Source organism: Balaenoptera physalus, assembly GCF_965194825.1.
Source record: "Balaenoptera physalus genome assembly, chromosome: 3".
Taxonomy (NCBI): Eukaryota; Metazoa; Chordata; class Mammalia; order Artiodactyla; family Balaenopteridae; genus Balaenoptera; species Balaenoptera physalus.
Window position 1 is genome coordinate 159,831,406 of NC_138890.1, and position 8,863 is coordinate 159,840,268.

Sequence of the window (8,863 nt, forward strand, 5' to 3'; positions counted from 1 at the left end):
GGATCTGTGTGTCGGCTGGGAAATGCTTTTGAACTAACTCATGCCCTACTCTGTTTGCTGCTCAGCGGGTTAGCCCATGCTGTGTGGCTTTCCCCAGCCCGCAGGGATCAGAGGCTCCTTGGATCCCAGTATTATTTTTCTTGGCCAACTTGGTTCTCTCTGATGAATTTCTAGCTGCTTTGTTTTTTCACTTGTTGCCACTGGCATCATGAACCTATCAGGATCCTCATACTTGTTCTCCACCAGGCTCTCGTTTCTTTTTGACAATGTCTTTGGGCATAACGTTCTTCATGCTCTGTTCCAAACAAACTCCCCTCTGGCGGAGCAGTGGATATCTTTGTACTCCTAACTTTTGTACTCCTAACTTGCCTCTTCCCCTGGAAAGAAACTGCACCAAAACAAAGGAGCTGGGAGTGTGGGCAGCAGCTCACTTCTCCTGAGAGACACCCGTGCTTAACGAGCAGGCACTATCGGAGTGGGGGAGGGTAGACCATCATCTCCTTAGCTTGCCCTTCTCAGCGTCAAATCTCCTCCCTGTAAGTGAGCTGAGGTAGGATCCATGGTCACCAGGATTCTTGGCCTTTGGTGCTTGGAAATGGAGCTTCTCCTCTGCTAATATGGGCTGAGTGGGAAAGGGAGCCTCCATCTTTTAGCCCAGTCCACCCAGGATAGATTTTCTGTAACAAGGGGCTGGAGTGGAGGGGTGGCATTCGATGGGGTTAAGAAGTGCGAGCAGTCTGTCACTCCAAGGGTAAAACTCTAGTCTTAGACTGGAAACTAGAGGAAGAGAGTCCCCTTCTTCTTGGCCATTGCCACCCAGACTCTCCTCCAGTAGAGAACCTGGAGGAGAGGCTGGATGACATGGGGAAGTAGAGAGGAAGCAGGTTGCAACTGACTGGCTGTACTTACCAAGATGTAGTAGATTTTTTTAAATGAATGTTTCTCCATATGCTACATGCCCTTATGTCAGTTTCCTGAAAGTTAAATCATTGTAATAAAAATATATTTTTTAACTAGCTAAATAGTTGTTTTGCTGGGGAGAAAGTCTACCAGGCTTCTTACTCTATCGTTCCAGAAATCCTGCCTCAGTATCTGTCTTTTAATGTAAATATTCCACCTTGACGACACCACATCCTTGCTGGAGAATATATTTCTCTACAAGCCTATGTGAGTGATTTTAAATTCTGAAGCATCAAAAATAAGATACTCATACTTTCTTGGAATCCCCTTTTTTATTAGGTCTGTGTTCCAGTTTACCTTTGAAATGACTTCTCAAGGTTCCCATCTTTATGTGGGATTCTCAACACTAATTTGCTCCAGTTGGTATGAACTCAGTACCTACTTTCCCATGCTGTACAGCAACAAATACCATATTCGTTGATTTCTGGGAGATCACTCTATTCCAAATAAAGCATCAAACCTTCATACAACTTTCATTTTCAGTCTCCTCTTTTCCATTACTTTCCTGAAATTCCAAGTATTGATTTAAAAAGGATGTTTATTGTAATACGTCCATCATTTTATGTTTTGTTGTCTGAGGATTTTCTTATTATCCAATGCTTTATTCAAATTATATAATCCTCCATTAATCAGCATAACAAAGCAGTTATATAGTTAAAATATATAGTGTGTGGTAAGTCATTATATGATTATATTATACTCGAAAATGTGAAAAAATATATTTACCCAGTTATTCTCTTTTCAATAATTAATGATTAAGTCAATGATTAGTTTTTGGTATTTTATTTTAGTAAAGTAGTAAAACTAAAAAATCTGTAACATTTACTTAATTCATAAGTGTATTAGAGTAATTATAAGTCTCCATTTTATATTTTAAACAGCATAAACATACATTTTACGGTTTATAAGTTTCATGAAAAAAAAATACAATTTTAATTTTCTTTTACCAAAATTCTTTTACCCATGTATCAGAGTAGCAAAAAACTCAATTTCTCCATGTATAAGTACATAGGCAATTCTGGTTTTAAATTAAGTTTACCTTTTAGTACACCCTCAATGAGGTGTACACCCTCAAGTTTACCTTTTAATACACCCGCCCATACATACCCACTTGCTCTTCATTTCCTCTTCCTATTAGAAAAGATCCGTATTCCGGGGCCTTAGGCATTATTTTATGGTATTCAGAAAAGGTCAGCTGGGCCCTGGTTGGCTCTCTACTGTCTTCACTGTTGATGTCTGTGATGTTGTACTGGGATAGAGAGACTGGGAGGGGCTGAGATGGGCAGTCTGTTCTCCAGCTGCTTCAGGCTCACTGCTGACGCTTTCACGCTGAGACTCAGCCCACACCTTTATGTGGCTTGGGCTCTCAATACCAGCGAATTAGCTATGTCTTCAACCACTTTACACTGTTATCACCCCCTCGGAAAGCAAAACAGACACCTGTCCATTCTCAGTCCCTTCCAAACTGCAGTCTAGTGTGCAGGAACGTATGGATTCGCCCCCAGGGCCCACAGGAGAAAGAAAGAAACTCAACAGGGGTGTAAAAAGCAGTTATTTCAAGTCCTTTCTCAGCCTCAGCTTAGACCTTCTTAACACACCATTCCACTCAAGGCTGGCTTCATGGGTGTACCACCTGTGCAGTTGCCCGGGGTCCCAGGCTCAGAAGAGCCTCTCACTTGGTCTAGTGTTCTGTTGTCTCCATCTTGAAATCCTTTATGATTTTTGAATAAGGAGCCTTACATTTTTATTTTGAACTGGGCCTCACAAATTATGTAGCTGGTGCTGGTTCTACTTGCAGCTGGACTATGTCGTTGAAAGTCCTCAGGAAAGCCATCTTCTTCTAGAGAGCAAGATAAAAAGTAATGACTACCCTCATGTTTTTAGTCCCCTAATTTTTTCCCAGGAGTTCTTTTACCATTAATGTGGGAAATGTTCCAATCTGGTTCGAAATTATCTTTTATATCTTCAGCCTCTTCTATTCTCCTCTGTAAATGCTTTCAGGCCTCCCAGTTCTTGAAAGGATTTGTTTAATCTCTGTCACTGGGGAACTGTTCTTAACATTTGGTGGCATTTACAACTTCTGGCTGTAATCATCCTGTTTGCACCCCTGCCCCAATGCCCACTCACCCCCACACACATACACATTCAAACACGCTTGAATACACACAGTGAAATCCACTGACTCACAAAAAAACTTTAAAAAAAAACCTAGAAAAGTGTTAGTTTTATCACTATTATGTTCTCTTTTTAAAAAATTGAAATAATATGTCTTCTTTTGATCTCCTACATTAAATGCCATCAGAATTGTTAAATTGAGAATATGCTTTTTAAAAAAAATCAATTCAAGCTCTGAGAACTTGATTGATGAGTAAAGTCTCCTAGTGTTACTCTCCTAGGGGAGAAATCTTAATCTACCTTATAATGCTAGAATGTCACTGATCTTCTATATTGAAAGCTGCCACATCTTTCTAAAGCATAGAATGATCCCAATGATTTGACAATATTTTCCCTTTTTGTCAGACCCTGTACTGTTTTGAAGATGAGATGTCAGGGAGACTGTGCCGCAGAAATTCCTCCATGCCTGCTCCTCTAACCCTACACAGGCCACTCTCTATTTTATACTGTGCTTGGGGAGATCTCCCTTATATCAGTACCTGTTTTAATTTTCTATTGCTGCTGTAAGAAATTATTATAAAATGTATGGCTTAAAACAACACAAATTTATTACCATACAGGTCTGGAGGTCAGATGTCCAAAATGTGTCTTATTTGGCTAAAACCAAGGTGTCCTCAAATCTGCATTCATTTTTGGAGGCTCTAGGAGAGAATCCATTCTCTTACCTTTTCCAGCTTCTAGAGGCTGCCCGGAATCTATGAATCATGCTCCCCTCCCATCTTGAAAGCCAGCAATGGCTGGTCAAGTCTCTCTCTCATTGAATTACTCTGATACTGATTCTCCTGCTTCCCTGGTCCATCTTTTGAGAACTCTTGTGATCACATTGTATTCAATCAGATAATCCAAGGTAATCCTCCTATTTTAAGGCCAGTTGGTTTACAACCTTAATTTCATTTTCAACTTTAATCCCCTCATGCCATGTAACGTAACATATTCACAGGTTCTAGGAATTGAGGTGGAATCCTTTGAGGAGGGCATTACTCTGCCTACCATAGTACTTTCATTTTTCACATAATTTCCTGAAGCTAAACATTAGGATTGAATTAAAATTGGGGAATGGATAAGTCCTAGTTTTCATACCACCTAGGTGAGGGTCCTATTAAAAAATCAGTACCTTTTCTTTTTTTTTCTTATTGGCCGTGCCCTGCGGCATGTGGGATCTTAGTTCCCCAACCAGGGATTGAACCCATGCCCCCTGCAATGGAAGCGTGGAGTATTAACCACTGGACCACCAGGGAAGTCCCAAAAAATCAGTACTTTTACGATAAAGGGTGGGCAGCCAAGTGGTACAACATATCACCTTTAGATATTTACATTAACACTCATGTATGTTTCAGAACTACAGTATTCAGGAATTCAAATTTTTCTAGTCTTGATTAATATTTCAAGAATAATATTTCAAGAATTGATATTTTTATACTAGAGAATGTCAATTTTAGTTGATGATACTTTGCTTTAATTATAGTCATCTATAGTCGGATGAAATTTTTATAAATTACCTTTTTCAGAGTGGAAAGCCAAATGTAAATATTAGAAAAGAAAATGTGAAAAAAAGGTGACATAGAAAGTTAACACTGGATGCATTTAGATGGGAAAATGCTGGTGAGTCATATATATAACACATTCTTTTTTCTCAAATATTTATATCCTTAGATTATGTGACAGAGAAAGAAAAATGAATGATCATGTTGTTTCTATTTCTTGCCTCAGGAAATCTCATTAAATCCCCATATATACCCAATTTTTACTAAAGGCAATAATTCTACAAATCTTTGAATCAATCTCAGGCAAAATTAATTAAAATCAAGAACTCCTTCCATATCTCCTTAAGTGATTATTTGTGTTCTAATAAATGTCTGATAAATGCTTTAGGCAGGCTTTAGAGATAACTGTTTGTGTGTGTGTGTGTATTTCAGATAGGCATATTCAGGAGATGATTTGAAAATTTTTTGTCATTTTAAATTTTAATATTGACATGTCCAAAGGAATAAATGTCAGGCAACTGCTCTAATTTCATAATCTTCCTTGCTTTTTTTTTTTAACAAATAGATTTGCACTTGTAAAGATTTGCATAGGTAGAAGGAGGAAGATGATAATGTGCCTGAAATATATTTTATATATATGTATATGTATGTATGTCATGGTAAATGCTGTTGTTAACTACTATATTAGTCAGTAGGTCAGCTGGTGTAGCTCTTCTTCTGCCTCCATTTTGACAAGCATTGTTCTGCTTTATGTACCTTTTCCCTTTCCAATGAGCTGGGGCTAGTCAGGGTGGGCATGCTTTTCTAAGGGCAATGATAGAAGATGGAGTGGGCACAGTAAACTTCACAAGCGCATTTCAAGTCTCTACTTGAATCAGTTGCTAACATTTTATTGGTCAAAGCAAGTCACATGGCTGGCCCCCAAATCAAGAGAGAGCAAGTTCACTACTTCTGAATTACTAAAGGAACTGCAAAGTTTCATGGCAAAGAACATGCATAGAGAAAAGAATAAAAAATTGCAGCCAATAATTTATTATAACCCAATTTCATTTTTTCTCTTTACTACCACAGATAAAGAATTTGGTGATGATTGAATTATTACTATATAGTCAAAAACAAAATGTTTCATTGAGAGATACTTCTATTGATGACAGCTGCCAGTCAGATTTAGTATTCCTTAAAAAGACACATCTGGTTTTCAAAATAATTTTTGTGGGAGGATAATAATAACTATGGAAAATCATTGAGCAATTTCTGTATATCAAGTAATTTATTAAGTGCTTCAGATTGGTTGTGAAATTTAACCTCTTTAATGACCTTAGGTATTCTCCATAAGATATAGATTCTGAGGCTTATATATTTACTTGCCCAGTGATACCCAGTTATTATATATTAGTGCTGAAATATAAATCCATGTCTTCATTGATGGCTGAATATTTACAATAATATTTTAAAATATTTTACCTAAAATATTTCCACAATATATTATTTCTGCTTTGTGAGTTATATACTTTTTATTCTGTTCTGTTGTTCTCTCTCTTATTTGTGTAGAGAAGAAGGGAAGGAAAAGTAGAATATAATGGAATATCTTATGATAATTCCCCTCCCAAATGTACCTGGCCATCAGTCCAGTGAGGAATAGATATAGATTATTGCTTGAAAAATTAACTCTGGAAATATGCAGGCGTGCCTTTTGTTTAATGTGAGAGCTACTTGATACATCTCCATGTGTAATGTAATCATTCAAAAGGTTTTTTTTTAAAACGTCTTGCACTTTAGGTATAGTACACAGGTCAAATATATTTCAAGAAAAACTATTATTTTGCTTTTTTTTGTTTTGTTTTATCCATTTTTCATTTTTCCATATCAGATATTCACATTTATAATAATATTAATTTTGTAATTCAATATTTTTATTAAAATAGATGATATTTATTTATTGTTTAATATGTGCCAGGCACTCTTCTAAGAGCATTGCATGTTAGCTTTTGTGTGCTTCACAGCAAATGTATGTGTTATAATGGCAAAACTTAAGCGCATGGGAATTAAGTAATTTTTTGGAGTTTCCCCACTGGAAAGTGACATAGCATGGTTTCAGATGCAGATAGTTGAATTCTACAGTTCAAGATATTAACTGTTGCACGATATAACCCTTTTAGAACATAATAAAACTTTGCAAAAATGACAGGGTTCTCAACTCCATCATCTTCTACTAGTTGCCAGATGAAAGCATGGGATATTATATACATTCCTGATATTTTTTTCAGATTATTTAGTTAAATTATATCAAATATGTCAAAAGTTTTAAGTGGTAGAAATTCCTGACATATATTTAGTGAGTACTTTTGAGCTATTTAATTGGTAACAGTGAGTGTTAAAACGACATTTCTGAAATGTGAAGAAATCTGTATTATTTTTAAAAGGTGCTTTAAAACCCTAAGTAGGAGATGAGTTTGGATGGCCACTTACATGCGTCCAGTGTTAATTGCTATTCTTGCTGAGATTTAAGACATGCTCAGATACTATATAAAACTCCTATCAAGTATGACATAGATTACCTCCCAGAAGCTGAGGGCAAAGGCCAGATCTCTCTTTGAGAAAGGCCAAATTTTTTACTACACGCATAGGAAAGACTGAAATAATTTCCATTTGTCCATGTTGCCATACTTTCTCCTTTCCCAGTCTGGGTAGTTATCTTATAGTATGCACCTTATTACACTACATATTTTATTCTGTATAATATTTTAAGAATTGAAGTAATGAAAGTTTTGGTCATTTTTACCTGTAATGAAAATATTTGAATTTTTGCAAGGATTAAAGTGTATCCTTACTGTTGTCTCTATTTTGTTTTTGTGGTAACCATAAGATTACCCTGATGAAAATAATAAGCAATTTTAAGTAATTTAATCTTACAAAAACACATTTCAACATTCCAAGCAGAAATTTACCATAAAGCAAAATACTGAAATGTCTGCTTCTATAACTCACATTTTTTTCTCTTTTAAATTAAGAAAACCAAAATTTCCCAAATACACAATCGTATGTACATGTATATGTATATATCTGTATGTATGCATATATATATACTTATAAAAGTATAAGTACATACACATAAATGCATATACATACATGCATAATGCATACATATACATATTTCATACATATATATGAAACGTAATATGTAAGGTCTTTTAGTTTTTTGCATCTCAGCTCAGAAATTGGGACCATGCAAATAGTTTAAAACCTGGTTCTTTTTCCTCTTCAACTTTTTATTCTCAGAAAAAAATCTGTTTTAAATACCCAAAACCTGATCTATATTCTTGGCATATTTTCTGTGATTATGTTGTTGTACTGCCAATTTCCAGGACAGTAGAATAGACATGTTTGTTTTTTTCTTTCTTTTAAGTGCTAAAAATTAAAATTACTGGTTTAAAACAGTAATCACATTTTGGCTTTGTCAAATTAGTGAGCAGCTTCAAATTGATAAATGCCACAACTTTTGAGTTTTTTCGTACTGAAAACATGTCTCTTTCTGCCTACAACTTTACTCCTGAAGCATTCATGTTTGAAAGAAAAGCTTCAGAAAATCAGGAGTGTGTGTGTGATGTGTGTGTATACAGGTGTGTGTGTGTGTTTGTGTGCGCGCATTTACATTTCTTTCCAAAGGGTAGGCTTATGTCTCAATTAATTGTTTTAAATTTTGTGCTTGAAGTATAGGAATGCAGTTTTTGCAAACAGATACCTAGTTCTAAATCTCTGAAAAGCCCATGTGTCTTTTTTTTTTTAAAAACCCAAATCAGTTTATAATACCTTTGATCATACCACACTGCTAAAGGTCAAAGCACTTTTACAGAAATATGGACACTTTAATGTCAAGTCAGAAAGAGGCACTCTCCCACATTAAAAAAGAGTTACTAACAGGTAAAATAAGTCCCGCACAGGCCTTGAAATGTTATCCTTATGATCATCCATCCTTTAATTAATGAGTTTATTTTTTATTTTTATTTTTTTAAAGTATTTATTTATTTATTTATTTATGGCTGTGTTGGGTCTTCGTTTCTGCGCGAGGGCTTTCTCCAGCCGTGGCAAGCGGGGACCACTCCTCATCGCGGTGCGCGGGCCTCTCACTATCGCGGCCTCTCCTTGCGGAGCACAGGCTCCAGACGCGCAGGCTCAGTAATTGTGGCTCACGGGCCCAGCTGCTCCGCAGCACGTGGGATCTTCCCAAACCAGGGCTCGAACCC